General features: G+C 36.5%; 1 pseudogene; it reads left to right on the top strand.

Moving 5' to 3' along the window:
* Positions 1–217: 217 nt before the first annotated feature.
* On the top strand, positions 218–1,102 carry LOC144306199 (E2F-associated phosphoprotein pseudogene; annotated as a pseudogene).
* The last annotated feature ends 24,520 nt before the right edge of the window (positions 1,103–25,622 follow it).

The following is a 25,622-nucleotide window of genomic DNA, read 5'->3' as shown; positions in this document are numbered from 1 at the left end:
TTTTATTTATTTATTTATTTATTTATTTATTTATTTATTTATTTATTATTTTATTTTTATTTTATTTTATTTTTTTAGATTATTAAGTTTTCTAACCATTAAGAAGTGCCATTAAATCAGTAATAGTTCAAGTAAGAATTAAAAACAAAGCCAGGGTTCTAGCCCGGGTACCTATGGTGTAAACAGATGCTGTGTGGACGCTTGTAGTCGGCGTCCGAGGGTGTAGGTCACCATGAGCCGGCTCCAGGATGAGTATGACCCCTACGCAGTGGAAGAGCCTAGCGACCACCTGCTTTGAGCAGTTCTGAAGATGAAATGGATGTGCTTTTACATGGAACTCCTGACCAAAAAAGAAAACTCATCAGAGAATGTCTTACTGAAGAAAGTGAATCATCTAGTGAAGATGAATTTGAAAAAGAAATGGAAGCTGAATTAAATTCCACCATAAAAACAATGGAGGACAAGTTATCCTCTCTGGAAACAGGGTCTTCCTCAGGAACTGGAAAAGTTGGAACAGCTCTGACAAAGTACTATGATGGTATATATTTTGATTCTGATTCTGAAGATGAAGACAAAACAGCACAGGTAACCAAGAAGGAAAAGAAAAAACGACACAGGATTCCAACAAATGATGAGTTATTATATGATCCTGAAAAAGATAACAGAGATCAGGCCTGGGTTGATGCACAAAGAAGAGGCTACCATGGTTTTGGAATACAGAGACCATATCAACAACGGCCTGTTCCAAATAGTGATGCTATCTTGAATTGCCCTGTCTGCATGACCACACCATGTCTTGATTGCCAAAGGCATGAATCATACAAAACTCAGTATAGAGCAATGTTTGTGATGAATTGTTCTGTCAACAAAGAGGAGGTTCTAAGATACAAAAATCTCAGAGAACAGGAAGAAAAGGCGAGGCCATAAGAAGATGAGGTCTAACCACGAAGACACTGCAGAGCAGACAGAGGCACAAGCAGAAGAAATCTATCACCCGGTCATGTGCACCGAATGTTCCACGGAAGTGGCCGTCTATGACAAGGACGAAGTCTTTCATTTTTTCAACGTTTTAGCAAGTCATTCTTGAATAGTTCAGTTGGCATTTTTGGCCCAATACAATATATAAGGCAAACATGGACAGTTATTACCCTCTTGCCTATTCATATCAAGTAACATTCTGAGGACACAGTGTTTATCTTTTTGAAAGAGAATGGTTGTCAGCCTTCATCCCTCCGCCCCCTTTAAAAAATTTTTCCCCAGCTCTGATGGGACTGATAATTCATTCCCTCTTTGATGGGCATTTGGAAACTATGGGGCTTTTCATGTATTAAAGCTCTTTAGAATTAAAATGTTCTGCAGTTATAAGTAAAACAAAAACAAAAACAAACAAAAACAAAAACAAACAAAAAACAAAACCAAGCAAAAAACACTTGTATCTAGCAGAAGTTATCCATGACCTAGGATTTATAAAAATATAAGCAAACTAAAAATGTCAGTGAGAGTCTACACATATCCCTATCTTTCTTCTTTCTACTACTGATGCTGGCTGGTATCCTTTGGAGCAGGATCCTTATGTCAAAGATATGGGTAAGAAATATTAAACATCCTGTGAAATAGATAAAAAATATATATTGGGTGAATCGTGCTTTTTTATATTTTAATACCAGACTAGCACATACAAAGCAATCCTCTCCAAATATTTTATCTGTTTTCAGGAAAAGAAATAGAAATGCAGACTACGTAATAAAGTCTATTTAGTGAAAATAATAAGCAGACAAATAAGAAAAGCAAGACATCTGTCATCAAGATAGGTAGAAAAAACAAATACTTATTATAAGGATTCCAAAGACACTGTGACAGAGAACATTTTATAATAGATTTTGACACATGTTAGTTGAGAGTTCTGGCAGTAATTAGCAGTAGGATTTTAGATGACTCAAATAAACTTTCTAACTTCTCTCTCTACAAAGTGAGGGAATTGTTTCAAAATCATTTTCAAATTTTAACACTCTACTATTTTACAAGGTAAAGGAAAATTCAAAAATAAACATTTCAGATGGCTTTATGGGCCTTTTTTGGTAGGAAATGTGGTTTAAAAAATCAACTTCATTAGACTGCATTTTTAAAGAATATATCTGATGTTAATGGATAAAAATTTATTAGTCACTCTGAAATAGATCATGTAACAAAGTACTATTATTCTTTGGAAAAAAATATTTCAAAAGCCTGTTATCCTCTTAGTAAGTGTCATGACAAACTATCTACTCTTAAAGACCAATAAAATTAATCAGCAGTCATGATAAAAAATTTACACATGGAAAATATTTCCCATATTTCCCCTCCCAAATTACAGCATAGTAAATATTTAATTTCTGAAATGATTTGCAAGTAGCATCTTGCTTTTATTTTAACTTTTTTCCTTTACCAGGAAAGGATGTACCTCATCTATCTGACCTGGTATTAAATAATCATTGTTAGTAAGTTTTAATGTAATATAAAATAAAAGTCAGAAGTTAAAATGTTATATTTTATAATATTAAGATTCAAAGGAAAGTGACTTTGCTATAAGGAATATAAAGGAGATGATAATGTAAAATATATTCTAAGATAGTTTTTTCATTAAATAGCATCTGAGTCCTTGGCCAATATGGTCTTCTCAGTCCTAGATGCTGCACTTAACCATTTACTCTCAGAATTGAACAAAAGAGTACCAACAGGTGGCCAAGAGGATCACCTGGATACCAAACTTATTTCTTGGGTCTGCATTATGTAATAGCACCCCTGATTCCTCCTGAGAAGGCCAAGACTGTGGTTCCTGCCTGCCGGCCCATGGACATATGGACTCCAGGAATAACCTTAGTTGACAGTCCAACAATACACTTGTTGTAAACCCTGGTATAAGTTTTAATCTTTTGGAAGTCAGGACAGCTAACCCTAGAGCCCAGCACTGTGGTGACAATAACCACAAGTAGGCCTTTGGGAAGGATGATAAGTGGGAGCATTTCTACTTCCATCCCTGAGGACCCAGACACCATGGCACACAGACAAACCATCCATACTGTGTCCTACCCAAGTTCCTGACCCACAGAATCCGTGTGCATAATGATGGCTGCTTTACATGACTGGGATGGTTTATTATGACAGCAGTAGTGGTACTGGTTTTAGTATTAAGATTAGGGTGCTAAGATAATGAAAACCTAAAATATGTGGCACTGTTCTGGGACTGGGGAGAAGCTGAAAAAGCCTTAAGGAGATTGTTAGTCAAAATTGGACCAAAAAAAAAAAAAAGACACTTGTTATACAGAGGCAAAAATTTAGCAAAACTATTTCCCACAATTACATGGTAAATAGAAAGTCTACCTGGCAAATATGTGACCTGGCCAAGATTACCAAGCAGCGCTGAAAATACACATGGCCATCAGCTGCTAAGTAGAAAATGAGAGGAGCTAAAGGAGTAAAAGAGCCAGCACTTATGGGGTATGAAAATAAAGCTGCTTCTCATTCTCACAATTGGATGAATCTTGGGCACATTGTGAGAAAATATGTGTATTTCTATGCACAGGAAAAGTGAATTGTGTGCCCATAGTAAAGACTACAGTAGGTATCTCCAAAAGATGGCCACACGAATCTGTATTTCACCCAGGTTCTGTGGGACCATGACACTTCTCCTATGAAGGGCTGGTTTGTGTGCCATCATCTGGAATCTACTGGACTTTTGTGACTTCCTTGGCCCATAGTAGAGGGGAAAGGTAACACTACGTGATCTCCAGGGGTCTATCTTACAATGTCATGCCTCCAGGTTTGCTTTTTGAGAAGACTTGCTCTTAGCAACCACTCATACTGTGAGGAAGTCCAGGCTAGCCATTCAGAGAGACCATAGAGGAAAGTCACAGGTGGATGCTCCATTTGAAAGCCCTCCTGAGATCCAAGATTCAGTCGACATTAACACCTTCACATGCGAGTGAAAACACCACTATATCCTTCCCATCACCATCTGTCCAGTTATCTCAGCTTTTGAGTCTCCCCAGCTAAGGCTCTAGAGACATGTTCTTGCTGTGTGCTATTCTTATCTCTAAGCACAGAATCTGTGAGTATAATGAAAGTATTGTTTTATAGCACTAAACCTGGAGTGGTCTGTTTGCAATAGATAAATGATAAACTGAAATATTTTGAAAAATGAATCAAACACTTTGTTTAAAATTTTTCCTTATATGTTTAATTTTAAAAGATTTCGCTTCTGGCTTCTTATAAATACAGAGGTTTTCTTAAAAATCTGAGATATGACCAACACAATGGTCATGTATTCTAAAATACATGAGCATATTTTTCTTTAGCAAAAGAGAAAATTTTGCATTTTCCTTCATGAACTTTGATTTCTCTTATATTTCCCTTACACATATTACACTAATATCACAGAAGTATTTTCAACAACTTACTTTTGACAGCATTTTGGAGCATTTAAAATCTGGGGGGTTGAAGGGGATCCCTGGGTGGCTCAATGGTTTAGCTCCTGCCTTTGGCTCAGGGCGTGATCCTGGAGTCCCAGGATCGAGTCCCGCATCAGGCTCCCTGCATGGAGCTTGCTTCTCCCTCTGCCTATGTCTCTGCCTCTCTCTCTCTGTGTCTTTCATGAATAAATAAATAATAAAATCTTTAAAATAAAATAAAATCTGGGGGGGTAGATACTTTGTGAAGTAGGATTAAACTTTACCTACTGAACTTTCAACTTTTAAACCACTGAAAGTTTTTGGTTATTTGATTACCTGTGAAGCTCATTCCTACTGTAATTAGGTGCAGGAGCAATGTCTTACCATATGAATCATAGATCCAACTCAAATATTGCTACAAATCTTAGGTAAACGCCATGTACAGTTTATACAAGTAATTTATTAATTCATTCTTTACAATGCTGCAACTTTTCAGAGCAAAGAATAGGGGTAAAAAGAAATCTTCCATAATCAAATTCTAGTTCACTACCAGGTAGGTCAAGGCAAGCGACATCACAAATGGAATAATCTTAAACGTCAAATTCAGTAATTTACAAAGAATTTTGCATACCTCCTTAATGTTTTATCAACAATACATAAGCATAATAATGTAGAACTCCAAAAAAAAAACCAAATTGTTATGATCAAACACAGTAAATAATAGATATATTGTTATTTTCCAAACACATTATTTTGCATACTCTATAGGAGAAAGGATGCTCAGTGGGAAGGCGGGACCTTTATAGTTAGAAAATTTGGAAATAAAATCCTCTGAGGAGGGGTGCCTGAGTGGCTCAGTGGTTGAGCATCTGCCTTTGGCTCAGGTCATGATCCTGGGGTCCTGGGATCAAGTCCCACATCAGCTCCCTCACAGGGAGCCTGCTTTTCTCTCTGCCTGTGTCCCTGCCTCTCTCTCTGTGTTTCTCATGAATAAATAAAATCTTAAAAAAAAATCCTTGGAGGAAAGTAACTATATCAGTGAGAGCTCTTTTGATTGGAGAATATATACATATATTTGGAGAACATATATGTATATATGTCACATCTTCTAGAGAATAATAAAAAATCCAAGCCAAACCACTGCCCCAAACAAAACATTGCTATTTGACATACAGCATGAGTCTGGTCCTGTAGTGGCATTGAGCTAATGTGCTTCAGTATATCAAGAGGAAGATGTCCCCTTCCTCCATTGTTGGTTTTCAATCCTAGACAGACAGAAGAGCATGAGGCTGTTTGGGGCTATGAGAGAACAGGGACACGCAATGATACTCAGTGGGCAGAGCACAGGTCATATGAAAATCTCATAATGCTGAGGACAGAGACTCATAATGAAAAATTGTGATATATAAATTTAATCCAAGTAAGATACTGAGAGCAATGCCTGCCATAGAGAAAATAATCAGTGACAATTAGATATTTCTATTATTTCTATTTGTACTGTCGTCATCTTCATCACCATCATCATCCCCATTTCACAAATATGGGAAACATGACATAATGATCTGTTCATGTATCACATGTATGCATCTCTTTCCCATTCCATTGCTAGACTTTCTAACAAGTAAGTTCATTTTTCGTTGTTCTTACATTAATCTCTATGGTGCCTAGTGCAGTTCCCTGAACTAAATAAGTCAGTATATCCCTACCTGATCTAATTACCCATCAGGACCCTTTTTATGTAGTTGTACTCTAGATTTCTCACACCAATGTTGCCTTTACCCATTTTACGTTTACGTTATGCTATAAACGCTGGATAGAGTGGTCTTTGCAAGATGAGGTCCAGAGGACACTGCTGTAACAACCTGGCTTACCTAGTCTCCAATCTGTACTTGTTTGGGATTTGGAAATTGTGGAGGACCAGGAATGCAGAAAAGATATTTTATCACAACCTGACTCCTCCACTTCCAGAAAAGTCAAGAGCAATGAATTGATGAATTATAAGATCCATGTCCATCACACATTGCATTTTCAAGAACTTGCATGAATTTGAAGGGGAAGCACCCTTTATAACAATGGAGTTCAGTTTTATTCTTGTTGAATGGGAGACAAAGTCATTAAGTGTGTATTTAAAAAAAAAGAAATTGAAAGTAAATTTTAAAATTGATATTTTTAATAGAAACGATTCATCTATCAGAAACTAGATTTCTTTTTCTCAAATACAATAAACTGTAATATCACTTAACTTCAATGGTCTATTTGGGTTAGTAAACATTTTCAATGCTGCTTGGTCTTTTAAAATGTAGTGTACCTTTGATCCTTACCAATATCCACTGATCCCTTTGTCCAAATCATATGGTATCCTCCAGACAATATCTTTTGTTCCTTTACAACTGTCACGCATAGTTCAATCCCCAAGCCCTCAAATTATTTGTCTTCAGAAATGCACTGCTGTTTGTAACATTACAATATTTATGTGTGTACACATGTACGTAGCCTCCCTCGTGGGGTCTATGTCCTGGAAGCACTGTGATAAGAGCTCACAGCAGGTGGCAAACAATGATCTTGTGAAATGGGCTTTTGCTACTGAAATTTGCTGACAAAATCCCAAAGGCTGGTTGTACCAGTCAGAATGACACTAACGTTCTCCTTTGCAAGGATGGTCTTTCTGACTTAATTCATTTTACTCCCTCCCTTCCCTCAAACACACACCTCCATACTCCTGCCCTGTTTCCCCGCAGATTCTTGAAATTTCTGTCTCAAATAAAAGACAAGGAGAAAGAACACAGCCAGCAGAGCAGCGCTGAAATAACCCTTAAAAAGAAGAAAGAAAAATGGATTAGATAAATTTCGGATGTTTGTTTCCGTAATTCAAAAAAAAAAAAAAAAAAAGAGAGGAAAAATAAAAGAGTAAAGACTAAAACTCAGAAAAGGGCAAAACTCATCCATTCGCATTTCCTACTCTCCCACTCTCCACTCCCATCAACCTTGAGTATTCTTGGATTTCAAAAATTACTTGAAAGTGACCAAGTGCTCCTCACTCCACAGCAAGCAGTGGAGAGTGGGACAGGAGGAAATGCTGCCCGTTTGTTTCATCTCGAAATCCCACTTCTATTATCTTTGCAGAGTTGCACATTGCGATCGCAGGTAGTATTAATCCTGGCCCGTGGAGGGGGACCTCCAGGAGCCCAGCACCAGCGCCCCGCTCCCTGAGGACACGCGGGGGGTGGGGGGGCAGGACTGACGCTCCGGGGCAGCTCAGCCGACCTCGGCCTGCAGCCACCGCACAGAGACCCTCCTCCCACCTCTGCCTCGGGGGGGGGGGGGGGGGGTGTAGAGAGCCCTGCACGGCACCCGAGGGGCGGCGCATCTCCTACCAGGGCGCACATTGGGAGGTCCGCGGGCGCTGAGCCTACGGCTGGACCTGGAGAACGAAGGCTCTAAGGGAAAGGGGGAAAAAAGAGTGAGACCGGGAAGAGAGGGAGAGGGAGAGGAGGAGAAGAGAAAGAAGCAGAAGGGAAGGAAAGGAAGCGAGGAGGAGGAGGATGGTGCTGCCGTCGCCGCAGCTGCAAAGGCAAGAGGAGAGCCCGCGAAGCAGGGGTGCCCTGGCCCCGCCTCCCCGCGCTCCGGCCCCGCCCCGGCCCCGCCTCCCCGCGCCCACCTGGCCCCGCCCAGGCCCCGCCCCGGACCCGCCTCCCCGCGCTCCAGCCCCGCCCCCGCCCCCGCCCCCCGCGCCGCCAGCCTCTGGGATGTGCCCCCGCTGCAGAGTCGGGGCGTCGGAATCGTGGCCCCTCGGCACCTGCCGCAGCCAGTCCGCTGCCGGGGGGACCGCGGCGGGGCAGCCGCCCAGAGCCTGCCAGGCCCGGCCACACGGGGCTCCAGAGAAGTTCCCCGCCGCCACCGCCAGGCCAGCGCCCTCGGTACTGAGACACCCGGCGGACCTCCTTCTCTGACTCTTCGGGGGAGATGGGCGGACCCCATAAATGCCCTCCTTTCCTTCCTTCCCCGTCACTTTTCCGTGGAAAGGGCTCAGTGGCCCTGCAGTCACAAACCTGACAACAGTTGCACCCAGAGAACCCTTGCCAATATAAAAAGTGCAATAGAAAAGTTCGTAGAACTGAAGAAATGAATTGCGTTCCCAGTTCTAATCAGCTTCGTTGATTGATCCCACCTACTGTGTGCAGGACGCTGGGGATACGTGAGTAAACGAAACAGACAAAATCACCTGCCCTTTGGGAGCTGCGGTTCTTGCGAGCTGGGCTGTGACCCAGGGCCAAGGCGCTCAGCTTCTCTTTCTCTTTCAGTTAGAAGATAATGCCTGTCTCATACCTCACATGCCTGCATACCCCACATATTAAATGTAGGAAGATAATGACATAATAAAGACACAGAAGTTTCTGGACATTATAAAGAACTCCACAAACCTCACACATCAGACTTCACGGAGTACAATCTTAACCATTTTTAGAGTTCAAAGTCCAACTGAAAAAGTAAATAATAAGTAGTGATAGCATCTGGTACTTAGTCTCTGATCAGTTAGAAAACCTAACCAGCAAAAAGTGAAGTTCTTAAGAGTTTATTTTAAAATTTCAAGTTATTAGATTTCTCTCCTGTCCAATCGCAGAATCCGCCTGCAATTAATTGTCTGGCTTTAGCTCCCCTGAATTGAGATATCATGCTCTCTCTGTTTGTGAAAAATGACTCAAGGTGAATGGTGAACATTTTCCATAAGTAGTATCACTAATTCACAGGGTCACAGAGCTGGATTACATCATGGAATCTCCCCGGGGGGGTGGAGGGTGGGGATGTTCAAATTTAGAATTTGGCTATATTAAATATAACCCCGGTCATCTACTTTATGTTATAGGGGATGGTGTTTATGAAATTTCACGAGAGAGTTAAGACTGCAACCCCCCCCCTCAAATTAATTCATAAGCAACTTTCAAACTGTTACAGCTATCCTGGAAAAGGGATGAATGGACCCAGGGTTTGTCTTCTCTACATCATCGTTGCCAAGAAGCTCTATACAACAGAGTCTGAGAACGACTGTCTCACAGGAAGCACCAAATGATCGATATGATGGATGCAGATGTGCAAGGAGAAGTGTTACCTAGCGAGGTAGAAGGAATGTGTATTCATCTGAGAGGGGAGAACAATGTGCATTCACAGAAGATTTGAATACATTGCTTCTAAGGGGTATTTACAGTGATGGGATTTTAGGTATAACCTTAGATGGGGGAGATATTTTAGGACAGGAGACCTATTTTAGGGGTATTACCTAGGATAATACTGTGAAAGTGACTGCCTACTTTACCATGGAAAATTAGCTCTGACGTACCCATTGGAAATCAGTCACATTATATAGTGTTCTAAGCATCCATTTGGTGTCAGAAAAATATGAGTTTGAATTTTTAGACATTGTGTAACTGAACAATATGCTCAAAGTTATCTTTTCTAAAGTCTATTATATAATAAAGCATACCTCATGGGATAGAATAAAACTTAATATGACTCCGGAGGAACACTAAATGTTCAAGAAATGCTGGTATTCGCTACATGAAAGTTTCTGTGATGCCAGTAAAGAGATAACTTGGGTCATCTTCAACTAAAGAATTAGAAGTTGCAGAACATGCCATTGCAGGTGGAAATTAAAAATATGTATGTGTGTCTATGTATAATAAACATGTGTATATATTAATATAATATATATACAATAAATAGATATGACACACATATATACACAGACACATGCTATGTATAGAGGTGGTTATATCTGTTAGTAGCTCAAATTTTTGTTATGGTCTCATAATTTAAGGGAAATACTCCCAAAAAAATAGTCAAGAATTTTAAGAAACATTTTGGCAGCAGGTAAAAAATATAGTTAGTTCTGACTGTAGTATATTTCCCATTTATGAAAATGTGTTAGATAAAAAATTCTTAAAAATTCTGATTGTAATTGTTTCATTTTGATGGGATGAAGAGAAGGGGAAAGAAAGTAGTGGCCTTCCCCACAGAATATTGGTATTATTATTCCTTGGATAAAAGGAAGTAAAATCAAAATTGAATATTTCAAGTTTAAATTATCAAAGATATTTTATTCAAATATGAATAAGGAGATGTGGCTGGCAAATGTTTTGATCCTTCAAACAAGATAATGTAGTTGTGACAGTAGTTCTCTGCTTACAGGGACTCAAGGGAGCTAATAAGGGACAAGTTTTTTTTTTTTTTTTTTTTTCTTTTTTTTTAAGGGACAAGTTTCCATTTGTGATATTACCTTGGGGAAATATTTGTACTTCTGATGGACAGATGTGAGTGTGTAGGAGTGGGCCCCCTAACTGGGGAAATGGTGGGCTTCTGTGAAACAAAGTGTGCGCCTATGCAGACAATGCTTTAACAACTAATTGGACCTTCTCTGTGATTCCCTTGAGATATCCACATCATAATGTAAGGACATCATTGATATCTCATCTGTCTCCAGCCATATTTACCTTGAGAGAGGAATATCTGAGCCCAACAAATATCTGTACCTCAGGAGAAACAACTAAGACAAAGGGTGCTTTCGCTTCTTCCTTGTCTACAGCACCTCATAGGAATCCATTTCTCCCTTTAAATTTTGTGTTGAGATACTCAAGTCTACTGAACCAAGCAGTGGTTAGCATTAATAGTTCCCTGAAACTATTAATGTATTATTTTGTTCATCAAGACCAAATTTTCTAAACCAGGAACTTAAGAGTGCCAGAGGCCCAATTATTGATGCTTAGTAAATGGATTCTAGCCTTCTGTTATGAATGCTTTAGTCCATAAAGTGGTGTTTATATTATTCTTATCCCTGAGCTTCAATGTGATACCAACTCAAGAGGACATATTAAATAGGAATTGGAAAAAGAGATTGTCATCTTAGTACCTTTTATAACTTATGCAATCTTACACATTTATACCTTGCTATACATTCTTTTAAAAATAATTTGAATTTCTGAAGTGTTGTGATTGAGAACAACTTGTTTTCACTAAAGAATTGAACTTTAAAACCTAAAAGTGAAAAAAGAGATTCCAATCCACTCTAGTCTCTCTCAATTATATTAAAAGATTGAATTAAAAAAAATAAATGATTGAATTAAAGACAATATTTTTTACATTTTATCAAAGATGTAACTATCAATTATTTGAGCATGGTATTACACTAAGTTAAGTTCTTCCTGAATGGTTTAAGGGTGTAAACTTAGAACAAATAGTAGATAAGCCATAGTTATCCACTGCACAGCATAATGAATATAGGCAACTATATTGTACTACAATTTTGTAATGTGATAAGTATTACTGAAATGACAATCATATTACAATATCTAAATGTATCAAAGGAACGTGCTGTACACCTGAAATTTATACAATATTATATGTCAAATATATTAAATAAAAAATTCTTCCTAAATGTCAGTGCAAAAAGTATTATAGGTTTTGGAGTAAAACACCAAAAAGTAGGCACCAAAGATGAAAAGAATATTGTTTGAGATACTCCATTAAAAATTGTCACCCTATTGTTTTGATTTCTACCTCTGCATTTGAAGAGATATTTTTCATTTATTCTTGCCCTTGAATATAAGTATTCTCTTTCAAGAAAGTAATCTATTTGTTACTCCATTAGCTAGACTGTCTTAAAAGAATCAAAATGTTCTTGCAGCAATCCTTTTGAGCTAATGGAAGAAGCAAATATTTCTTATGCTTCCCCTCAAAGAGCCACATATATTTGCTACAATTAGAATAGTAACTAAACATTTTTGAAGTTATTTTGAGAGATGACTTCCAAATGTCATACATTTTATTTGGTTAACTTTATTAAAATTTTAATTAGTGGAAAACCTTTGGTATATGGAATTTTTAGCAATCCATTAGGTCATCCATATTTAAACAAACCAAATCCATTTTCTTTGCACCGAAATTGGTTTCTCTCAACTAATTGCCTGCCAATTTAAGTAATGACATCTCTCATAAATGATGTCAAATCACTTCCTGACAGATAAATCATTATGCTGTTTGTACAAATTCTCTAGACTTGTTGATGGTTTTAAACTCATGTTTTTGCCTAATTAGGTCATTATGTTAGAAAGTCTCTTGAGAAGTTACTTCCTTTTATTTCTGCATTCATTTGGCCACTTAATAAGACATTTACTTAAAATAAATGTATCTTGTATTTTTATCATTCTTATTAAAATAAACCTAATTTCACAACCCCAAAACTTGGCACAAACAATGTTTACAACCCATGACTATAAAGAAATAGAGTTCTGGCTCAAGATGGTGACATAAGAAGATTCTGAACTCACCACCTCCACAGAACATGCCAAATTACATCTATTAATACAACAATTCCTCTTGAAAAAGAACTGAGGGCTGACTAAAAGCTACTGAACAACCAAAGAAAGAACAGAAAGAAAACAGCAAGAGATATAGAAACAACCGCCACCAACACTACAAATGGCATGGGAAAGGATAGTACTCAGGGACCGGGAATAGATTCCTCTCTCCTAGGGCACAGAAAAAATGCTATGGTTTAAAAGAACAATTAGTATATAAAAGATACAACACTGGAATTCTACCAAGTGGTACAGGGGGTGCAGGAAAACTCTCTAGGTCAGAGGGATTGGAGAATGGATTACTTTCCCATCCCACCTTGGAAGCCTGGACTGGAAAAGATTCAGACACTATGGTGGGTGGGTCTGGGCTTGCAGGCTTGTGTCTCCACTGAACTCAGGGTAAACAGCCCAGATAAGAGCAGGGTCTAGGTGCCATAATTAGTGGATCCCCATGGACAATGGGTCAGATCATCACAGGAAGCTTATGACCTTAACAAACCCAAGATATGCAAGCCCATAACAGCCGTGATCTCACTGGGATACATGGTTTAAAAGGGCCTGGGAACTGTGGGAACATTCTCTCTCTCATGCCTTAGAAGCCCCAACCAGAGGAGAGTCTGGAACCATAAAGGATAAGGTTGGACTCTATGACTGGATGATCTCAACATTAATAATAGGCTGGTATTGATGCCATAACTTATGGGTCTAGTCATCACAGGGAGCTTTCCACCTCAGTAAGTCTAAAGTGCTCAAGACCACATACCAGCTTCCCTGCAGTGCTGGGGCACAGAAAACAAACTGCAGTTTTGTGCTGTTGTTGTTTTAATTTTAACTTTCTGATTAAACTTTAAAAAAATTGTCTTGTTTTGCTTTGTTTTTATTTTTTCTTTTTAGTTTGTTCTTTTTTTGTTGTCTTCTTCCTTTTATTCTTTGTAAATTTTACCTTTCTTCTTATATTTTATTGCTTTTTTCTTTTATTGTTATCATTTTCTAATTATTTCTGTAATAATCCACAATTTAAATGAGTAACTAGCATATACAGCCACAGCTTAGCCAGCCTGCAATTGTCACCAAGCACACACAATCTGCATAGGGGATACCATACACAAAACCACTCCTTCAAGTTTAGGAGAAGTAACCATTTGCCTAATCCATAGAAACAAACGCAGGATGTTAAGCAAAATGAGGGATGGAGGAATAAGCTCCAAAAGAAAGAAACTTCAGAAAAAGAGAAAGGGAAAAAAGCCTCAGAAAAAGAACTAAATGAGCAGAGACAAGCAATTATGCCTGAGAAAGAATTTTATTAATGATAATAAAGATACCCACTGAACTGGGGAAAAGAGTGGAATAATTCAGTGAGACTTTCAATAAAGAGATAGAAAATATTAAAAAGAACCAATTAGAGCTGAAGAATACAATGACAAATAAAAAAACAGTAGGGGGAATCAACAGTAGATTAGAGGATGCAGAAGATAGAATCAGCAATGTGGAAGATAGGGTAATGGAAAGCACATAAGCTGAACAGTAAAAGAGAAAATAATTTTTTTAAATGAGGGTAGATTAAGAGATCTCTTGGATAAAATCAAGCAAACAAACATTTATATTATAAGGGGTCAGGGAAGAAAAGAAGAAGAAGAAGGAGGAGGAGGAGGAGGAGGAGGAGGAGGAGGAGGAGAATATATAGAAACTTATTTGAAGAAACGATTAATAAAAACTTTCCTAATCTCAGGAGTAAAATAGAGATTGAAGTCTAAGAAGCACAGAGAGTTCCAACCAAGATGAAACCAAGGAGGTCCACACCATAACACATAATAATCAACATGGCAAAAATTAAAGATAAGGAGAGAATCTTTTTTTTAAGATTTTATTTATTTATTCATGAAAGACAGAGAGACTGAGACACAGGCAGAGGGAGAAGCAGACTCCATGCAGGGAGCCTGATGTGGGACTTGATCCTGGGACTCCAGGATCATGACCTGAGCCAAAGGCAGACGCTTAACCACTGAGCCACCCAGGCATCCCAGGAGAGAATCTTAAAAGTAGGAAGAGAGAAACAAAAGGTTACCTTCAAGGGAAAACCTATAAGACTAGTAGCTGATATTTCAGCAGAAACTTTTCAAGCCAGAGATAGTGGCATGATATATGCAAAGTGCTAGGAGAAAAAGTTAAAACCAAAAATACTTTAGCCAGCAAGGTTATCATTCAGATTTGAAGGAGAAATGAAAAGTTTCCCAAACAAACAAAATATGAAGAGTTTATTGCCATGAAACCAGCTTTACAAGAAATATTAAAGGAACTTCATAAATGGAAAAGAAATGGCCCTAATTAGATAAAAGAAAATTATGAATAAAACCTGTAAAATATGACAACATATACATAAAATGTGGGGAAAGAAGTAAAAAGGGAAGAGAAAGGGAAGAAGAAAGATTTCTTTTTTATTTTTCTTTTTTAAATTTAGAATGCTTTTGAACTTACATGACCATCAAATTAATATGAACTGCTGTTTACTTAAGATATTATTTATGAACCTAATGGGAACCACAGACTCAAACCCTATGACAGATACACAAAAATAATGAGAAAGAAAGCCAAATAATGCAGTATAGATGCCCACAGATCCCAAAGAAAAAGTGCAAGAGAAGAAGAAAGGAATACAGAAGAGCTACAAAACAACCAGAAAACAAATCTTTAAAATGGCAACAAGTACATACTTATAAATATAATTACTTGTAAATGGCCTAAATGTTCTAATCAAAAGATATAGTACTGAAATGAACAAAAAGTCAAGACTCACTTATATGCTGCCTACAAGAGACTCACCTTAGACCTAAAAAGGCATAGAGAGTGAAAATGCAGGGATGGGATTCACCATGTAAATGAAGTGTGTGTGTGTGTGTGTGTGTGTGTGTGTGTGTGTGTGTGTGTGTTTATGTAAGCCAGGGTAGCAATACCTGTATCAGACAAAATAGGCTTTAAAACAACAAGAGACAAAGAAGCCATTATGTAATGATAGAGGGATCAGTCCAATCAGAGTAGATATATAATTGTGAATATCTACCTACCTAACACTGGAGACCTAAATACATAAAATAAATATTAATGGACATAAAGAGAGAAATTGGTAGTAATACAGTAATAGTAGAGGACTTTAATATTCCACTTACATGAATGGATAGATCATCAGACAGAAAATCAATAAACAATGCCTTTGAAAGACATATTGGAACAGATGGACATAAAAAACATACACAGAACATTCCATTCAAAACAAACAGAATATGCATTCTTTTCAAGTACACTTGGAACATTCTCCAGAATAGATACTTATTAGGCTATAAAACAAACTTCAATACATTTAAGAAGATTGAAATCATACCATGCATTTTTTCCCAACCACAAAAGTATGAAAGTAGAAATATATCACAAGGAAAAAAAATGGAAAAAACACAAACACATGCAGACTGGACAACATGATACTAAAAAAAACAGTGTGTCAATGAAGCAATTAAAGAAGAAAAATTTTAAAAATACATAGAAATGAAAATGAAAACATAACAGTCCAAAATCTCTGGGACACAGCAAAAGCAGTTCTAAGAAGGAAGTATATAGCAATGCAGATCTACCTCAAGAAACAAGAAAGAACTCAAATTAGTAATCTAACTTTACAGCTAAAGGAACAAGAAAAAGAACAAAGCCCAAGGTGAGTAGATGAAGAAATAATAAAGTTGAGAGCAGAAATAAGTGATGTAAAGACTAAAAAAGCTATCAAAAAAGTCAATGAAATCAAGATCTGTTTCTTTGAAAAGATAAATAAAGTGCACAAATTCTTAGACTCCTCAAGGAAAAAAAAAAAGAAAGAAAAAAGACCCAAACAAAATCAGAAAAGAGAGAGGAGAAATAACAACTGAAACCAAAGAAACAAAAAGGATATAAGAGAATGCTATGACAAATTATATGCCAACAAACTGGACAACCTAGAAGAAATGGATGAATTCTGAGAAACATACAGTCTTCTAAAACTGAACCAGGAAGAAATAGGAAATCTGAACAGGCAGATTACAAGTAAGGAAATTGAATTGGTAATAAAAAAAACTACCAAAAAATACAAGTCCAGGACCAGATGGATTCACAGGTGAAATCTAACAGGTATTTAAAGAAGAGTCAATGCCTATTCTCCTCAAAAAATAAAAAAGAAAGGAAAGCTTTCAAATACATTAGATGAGGCCAGCATTACCCTGATACCAAAATCAGACAGACACAACAATAAATAAAGCTACAGGCCAATATCCCTGAAGAACATAATGTAAAAACCCTCAAAAATATTAGTAAACCTCATACAACAATACATTATAAAATCATTCACCATAATCATGTGAGATTTATTCCTGGGATGCAAGGATGGTTCAGTATTCACAAATCAAAGTCATAAACCATATCAACAAAACAAAGGTTAAAAAAATCATATGATCACTTCAGTAAATGCAGAAAAGGCATTTGGGCAAGATTCAACATCCATTCATGATAAAAACTCTCAACAAAGTAGTCTTAGGTAGACCATACCTCAACTTAGTAGAGAACATTTATGAAAAAGCCACAGCTCACACCATCCTCAAAGGTGAAAAACCAAGTGCTTTCCCTTTAAGAAGCAAGAGAAGAAGGTCCACTCTCACCAGTTTTATTCAATCTTGTACTGGAAATCATAGCCACAGCAATCAGACAAGAAAAAGATATAAGAGGTATCCATATTGGTAAAGAAGAAGTTAAAATCTCACTATTTTTAGTTGACGTGTTATTATACATAGAAAAACCCTAAGGCCTCCACAAAAAAAACTACTAGAAGTAAAAACGAATCAGCAAAGTGACAGAAAATTAATACCCAGAAACAAGAAGCATTTCTATCCACCAATAACAAAGTCTCAGAAAGGGAAATTTTAAACAGCACCATTCACAATTGCACCAAAAAGAATAGAATACCTACAAATAAACTTAATCAAAGAGATGAAAGACCTATACTGTGAAAACTATAAAACACTGATGAAAGAAATTGAAGATGAGACAAACAAATGGAAAGATATTCCATGTTCACAGATTGGAAGAATCAATATTATAAAAATGTCCATATTATCCAAAGCACTCTACCAATTCGCTGCAGTCCCTATCAAAATACCAACATTTTTCACAAAACTAGAACAAATAAGACTTAAATTTGAATGCAATTACAGAAGACTGCAAATAGCCAAAGCAATCCTGAGAAGGAACAATGCTGGGTATCACAACCCCAGATTTCAAGATGTACTACAATGCTATAGTAGTCAAAACAGTATGGTACTGGCACAAAAATAGACACATAGACCAATGGAACAGAATAGAGAACCTATAAGTAAACCCACATTTATATGATCAATTAATCTATGACAAAGGAAACAAGAATATACAGTGGGGGAAAAGATAACCTTTTCAATAAATGGTGCTGGGAAAGCTGGACAGGTACATGTAAAAGAATGAAACTGTACTACTTTCTAACACCATACAAAAAAATAAATTCAAAATAGATTAAAGACCTAAATGTGATACTAGAAGAAATCATAAAAATTCTAGAAGAAAATACAGGTGGTAGTTTGTCTTACATCAACCATAGCAACATTGTTATAGATATGTCTTCTAAGACAAGGGTATAAAAAAACAAACAAACAAACAAAAAACTATTGGGATGACACCAAAATAACAACAACAAAGTTTGCACAGGGAAGTAAGCCATCAGTAAGACAAAAAGACAATCTACTGAAAAGGATAAAATATGTACAGGTGATACATCTGGGAAGGGGTTAATATCCAAAATATATAAAGAACTTTCAGAACTCAACACCAAAAAAACCACAACGAATCCAATTATAAAATGGACTGAAGACCTGAGTGGACATTTTTCCAAAGAAAACATATAGATGGCCCACAGGCACATGAAAAGATACTAACATCACTAATCGTTAGGGAAATGCAAATAAAAACCATAATGAGAAATCACTTCACACCTATTCACATGGCTAAAATCAAGAAGACTGGAAACCAAAAGTGTTCATGAGGATGTGAGAAAAAGGAACCTCATGCACTGTTAGGGGCAAAGTAACTTGGTACAGTCACTGTGGAAAAACAGTGGAGAGTTTCCTCAAAAAATCAAAAATAGAAATACCATATGATCCAATAATTCCACTATTGGGTATTTACCTAGGGGAAATGAAAGCATTAACTAGAAAAGATATATACATATATATCTCCCTCCCTATGTTTATTGCTGCATTATTTATAGTAACCAAGACATGGAAGTAACTTGAGTGCCCACTGATAGATGAATGGATGAGGAAACTGTGATATATATCCTCAATGGAATATTACACAGTGATAAAAAGGATGAGATCATACCGTTTGAGACAACATGGATGGACCTAGAGGGTATTATGATAAGTGAAATAAGTCAGAAAGACAAATACCATATGACTCCATTCATAAACAAAATCTAAAAAAAATAAACAATTCAGTGCAATGTTCAGAGGTCATTGTTTTGAGGAGCATGGTTGTAAAGCTTCAATGACTAAGCATATTAAAAAAAGAATCAGATCTATTACTATAGAGAACAAGCTAATGGCCAGAGGGGAGGGAGAGGAGGGAAGGCTGGGTGGTTGGGCAAAATGGGTGAAGGTGAGAGGGAGATATAGGCCTCTAGCTGTGGAATGAGTAAGTCAGAGGAATAAAAAGCAGGATACAAGGAATACAGTCAATGATATTGTAATAGTGATGTAATGGGACAGATGGTGGCTGTACTTGTGAACATACATAGTATATAAACTTGTCAAATCACTAAGTTGTACACCTGAAACTAATATATCATTGTGTATCAACTATACTCAAATTAAAAAAGTAAAAAAAATAAACATGTTTACTATGTGCCTAATAATATTCTCCTCTGGTAAGCACTATATATTATTTATCTATTTTAATCTCATAATCCTTTTTCACTGAGAAAAGCCTCTAAAATGGGATGCTATTAATACATAAGTATTAAGCATGCAGTGTGTGTGTGTGTCGTAAATTCTGAGTGTTTGACTGTTCCTTTACTGCTCCTACAAAACAATGGCAAATATAAGCATGCATACATTTAGATATGTATATTTTTAAAAGAGTCACCTTAGAAAGCTATATGACATGATTTTGTGACTTGCCTTTAGAATCAGCTCATGAGTCACACAGAAAAGTTCTTTTGTTATTTTTTGTCCATGCCTTCCTGTTTATCCAAATCTGTATTTTCCAGTGCAATGAGTTACTTTATTCCCCACTCTTGGTTTGAAAAATGTTGTCTTTACAAGGATCAGATCCACCTTCAAATGAACACATTTTATATCACTTAAATTACTTATGAGGGGAAGTGTGTTTAGAAATGTTTATAAAGTTATGAAGTTTTTGTTTTGTTTTTAGTAGAAAGAAAGGGTAGCATAGTGGTTAAGAATATGGGCAGAGAAGTCAGGCAGGCCAGAATCCTCAATGTTGTTATGCCATTTTTGGCAAGTAACTAATTCCTCTGAGATTCAGTTTCATCTGTAAAATGAAGGTATTGCCAACACCTGAAGTTGGCCATCAGGATGCAATAACATTGAATATGGTTCCATAGGAAGAATCCCATAAATGACAGATTGGTCCTTCTCATATACGTGTGTGATAGCAAAGGACATTAACACAGGTATGGTCCTTGTGTCTTCCTCTTTCCTCTGGGAAAAATTCATGCTTCACCAGATCAGCTATTTATATCAGGGGCAGAAGGGAAAGTCAGTGAAGAAAGACAAGGAAGACAAGGTATGAGGACTGAGGGGTTTAGTGGCATATGAATATTGTTAGAGCAGCAAATCTTAAGATTGGTGGGAAAATGGAAAAGAGAAGAAAAGTCAGGGAGGCTTTAGGATACCCTGTGTGGGTTTAGGTATGACCTTCATAGAATTCAAGGGATCAATGTTAAGATGTTTAATAATCTTATAATTAGGTATTGTGGTGTTTTTAAGAAATCAAAGCAGGTTAGGTGCACTCTGTAATAAACACACTTTTAGTTTTTTTTTTCTATTAGTGATGATATATATCTTAGTGAAGGTCCACCTATATTCCTTACTGAATTCCCTTTTTTTACAATGTAGTTAGTTGGTATGTTTTCCTCTACCTGGAGCATTAGAAATTTCCTAAAGTATTTTTATTATATACCATATAATTTACTAAAAACATGATGTACAAATTTGACCATATTTTCAAGGCTTACCTGATTATAGGTGCTGGAAACAAACCTAAATTATTGACTTCACAAAAATCACTGAAGATCAAGACTATGCATTATATCGGTCGCCTGTTTTACTCAATGTTTTTCACACACTGAATACGATTATAAACTTTCATAGCAGTTGACCCATTTGGATACAGTCTGTGTCTGTCATATTAAAGGCCTTTTCATGACTTGAATCTTTGCATGTTCATTAGTTTTTACTCCAAGGGAGATAACCTGACTTTTCCTTCCTGCCCCTGCCGTGTGTGTGTGTGTGTGTGTGTGTGTGTGTGTTTCTGTGTCCTTAGGTATAAATCTAGGTTATTTCATAAATCACAACATATTGGCTCCAAACATCAGAAAAACCATAAGGGTCCCGAATTAAGTATAATGTTGATTTAAGAGAGCAATGTGTTGACCTCACACTATTTTGTACAATCCCTAAGGAGTTACAAAAGCAAATAAGTTGTCTTAAAAGCAACAATGGAATCATATTTATTCAAATATTTCAATGTACCAAGAAGAAATTATTCACAAATGCTGTGCTGGTTTCAAAGTTGTTTTCTTTGCAATACTGTTTGACATTTCATAGCACTCAAAACAAACAGCAAAAGTATACTGAGATGAATCCTTTCTTCATTGTACTGTCTTTTGAGAGCAAGCAGTATCGTATTTTAGCTGCAGAGAATTCTGGCATCTGTCACATAGAGCAATAGAAAAAATAGAGAAGTAAAGAAAAGAGAAAGAAAAACAGAAAAAAAGAGTGTCAGGTCTCAGAAATTTGTTAAGTGCCATCATATACATTGTCTGCTTAAAATTCAAAACATCATATGAGATGGTTATTACTTACATTTTAAAGGAAAAAATAGTCTTAGCTAATTAAAGTGGTTTGTTCAAGTTCACACATCCGATAAAAAGCAGAGCTGGTGCTTGTCTAATTTTAAAGTCCTTGCAATCTACACTACACTATAGAGTCTGAAGATGATGTATGTCATGATAGGTATTGATTGAAATCTTAGCTAGATTTAGCTGCATGTTTATTTTACTTTAATAAAAATATACTGAAATCTACAAATTTCATGAGAAGTTATCTAATGAAATTTTCGAATTTCATAACATCTGGGTAAAAATAACAGACTGAGTATGCTTCTAGAAGTGTGTGTGTGTATATATAATATATATGTATATTTCAAAATATGTATAAAATATATATAAAATAAATAATATATAAATATATACATATATATTTATATAATATATATGTATATATATATATATATATATATATGGAAAAGGAAAAGGGCTATCAGTGGGAGATCAGAAATTTGGGCAATACCTGAAAGTTAAAAAAGTAAAATGATTTGGATTAAGTGAAGATATTGAACACAAAACAAAAGTATCACTTTAAAAGAAGGAACAACCCTGTGCAATATCCAGGTTCCAATGTTCCTTAAAATTGGAGAGGGAGAAAGCACTATAAGCGCTTATTATAAATTTTGACTCATGAGCCACATACATCAGTGCTAAGCAGTCAGTATCATATATATTTGCCAGTAGCTGAGAACTGAGTGTTAATACGTTAGTGGAAGAAACAGGCTCAGGTTCCAGGTGGCTGGTAAAACCTCAAAATGAACAAAGGTTCATTTTCATTTCAGGTTTCCCTGAAGGAAAACAACTGTTATTGGTAAATTGTGCCTAACAACATGCCTTCTAGTCTTCTTTCCATCAACCACCAATCATTAGAGCCTGGCCTTAGTAAACTGAAACAGGATCCATAGCCTGGCAAATTAAAAATTCCAAAGACTAAAATGGACATAAAGAACCATTGGATATTTGAGGAAAACCAATAACCAGCAAAAGTAATAAACTGAACAAACTAAATTAGAATGTAGAGAAAGATGTCAAAAAGGTATAATTTATATATTTATACAGATACTTTAGGACATGTGTCTATTAAGAAGAACAGGATGTCATAAAAATCTAAACTTACACATCAACTTACACATCATATATATTTAAATATTTGCAAAGGGGGTTATGTAGTAAAGTGTACACTCCTCGAGTATGAATACAAGAGTTGAAAGAAGCAATAGAATGAAGAATTCTGCAAGGATATGGTGCAAGGTATAAAAGGAAAAAGAGGAGCCTTTGAGGTAAAATGAAAAAGTTGCAACATGCATGTGATAAGAGGTGCCAGATAGAGAATAAAGGAGAGTGTAGAAGAAACTTTGTCAGGCAGGAGGACACTGGCCCTCAAGTTGAAAAGAATTATTTAGGGCTTAGAAAGATATATTTTAAAAACTAACAGTATAGTGAAATTTTGGAAAATCAAGGATAAACAGAAAGTTGTAAGTCCTTCTAAATGCAGAAGAAAATAAGAAAAAAAAAAGTCTGACACAGGCTGACTTAGAATTCTATTGACATCAGGTTTCTTATCACCAGCTTTGGATCTAGGTAGTGAAGTAATGCCTTTAGAATCCTGAGGAAATGTGATTTGCTCTAATCATTGTACACAGTCGAACTAGAATTTTAGTGAGGGAAAACATTCTCACACATTTTTGGATTCAGAACATTTATCAACAGTCGTTATATATTGTTTGTGGAGCAAATATAAGGACTGATTTGCTTGTGATGGTAAAAAGTATGTATATTCAAGTTTATTAAAATTTAATGTTGAAGGTTTGTAGGAAGACAGTAAGAGTGGTAGTTTTTCAGTCTCCATGAATTTTCTCACAAAATAGTGGACAAGACCAGTTAGATAACAAAACAAAAACCTCACAGACAAGATTTAAATGACAAGTTAGCTCTGTAAATGCAAAAGCACAAGTGTGTGGGATACTCTATGGACAGTTACAGACCTCCATGGTGTTAATGCCTGCACAGGAAAAAGCAGAAGAAAAGCAATAGAGAGCCCCATGAACTGGAAAACAGTAGAATATAAAAAATTAGTCAATAGATACCCACTGAAAAGCATACCACGCCAACGTGAAAACAGCAGTTGAAACCCAAAGACTTCTGTCCTCTCTGATATTAGGTGCAGCAAGGAACTTGCATTTCCTGTAAAGGAATTGGAGTAGTGAAGGTCTTATGAATCCTCAAAACTGATCATCCAGTATTCCATTCATCAGGTGGAGAAACTGCTGGGAGTGAAAGAAAAATTTCACATGACAGAGACAACAGAGACCAAGGAAAGAGGATGTCCAGGTAAATAGGATGGTGAGCAGCTGTCACTACACAAGTCACAAAATTTGAAATGATCTCTTTGAAATTCCTCTTCTAAAATATCAACCTTAACTACCTTCTCAGCTCAAGACAAATTTTACATGAAAAACGGACAATATCAAATATCATACAACATATTTATTTTAAAAAGAGAGTAAAGAAGTCTAAGAAAATGTGCCAGACAGGAAACCATGCCATAAAAATCAGCCACAAACCTAATCTACTAGTTTGATATAAAATAAGAAATATAAGAAAATGACCCAATACATAAAAGGACAGTATAAATCAGATTTAGAAAACTCAGATGAGAGGACAAATCTTAATAAACAATTAGAAATAGAAGGAAAATGTTTCAGAGATTCAAAAATAAACTTGAGGAAATAAATTGAGCAGATAATATCAAGAGAACTTGAAGATATGAAAGGTAAGTAGCTTAACCTTTTTTTTTTTAATGAAGAGATAAAAGACACCAAGGGAAAATAGCAATGTATGGATAGTAGGAGTCCTTAGAGAAGAAAATCAAAGCAAAGGAACAGAACAAGTACTCAAAACTGTAATTAAGAAACCCTTGCTGGAGGGGTGCCTGGGTGGCTCAGTCAGTTAAGTGTCTGTTTCGCCTCAGGTCGTGATCCCAAGGTCCTTGGGATGGAGCCCCACATAGGGCTCTCTGCTCAGCTGGGAGCCTGCCTCTCCCTCTCCCTCAACCTGCTATTCCCCCTGCTTGTATTGTCTCCCTGTCACATATATAAATAAAATCTTTAAAGAAACTCTTGCTGGAATAATTATGAAGATTCATAGTTATGAAGATCTGAACATTTAAGTTTGCAAATAAAACAAATAAAATCCCTACCATACTTATCTTGTAGATCTTTAATCAACAGTTTTCCTTTAGCTAAAGGGAATGAGAAGAGACTGTCTTATTTATAAAAACCTTCTATTTCAATTTAGTGGGAATGAATTTCTAGTCTATTTTACTCAGACAAACTTACCTTATTACACCAAACTCAATGATACTCACTAAAATCTACAACTCTCTGGGGTACCATAGTCATTTCGCCTTGCTGAATCTAAAGACTCTAACCTGGAAAGGGAAGATGACAGCAGACAGGAGTAATATGCATATAGGTGAGCACCAAGCTCTTGTGAAATCTTAGAAATGATTCCGAATGTCGATGGAACAGCAGGTGGAAATATACTTTGATGAAGAAATTGTTGCTGCACTTCAAAGTTCTGTGTCACTTCTCCCATCCACTGTTATTGGTTAAGGCTCATCTGAGAGCTACTATCTGATGTTTGCTCATCGAGTCCATGTGGACTTGAGGCTCAGGGCTG

This window comes from Canis aureus, chromosome 36 (assembly GCF_053574225.1).
Source record: "Canis aureus isolate CA01 chromosome 36, VMU_Caureus_v.1.0, whole genome shotgun sequence".
Taxonomy (NCBI): domain Eukaryota; kingdom Metazoa; phylum Chordata; class Mammalia; order Carnivora; family Canidae; genus Canis; species Canis aureus.
The sequence above is the reverse complement of the archived record's forward strand: the minus strand, read 5'-3'. Positions and strand labels throughout refer to the sequence as shown.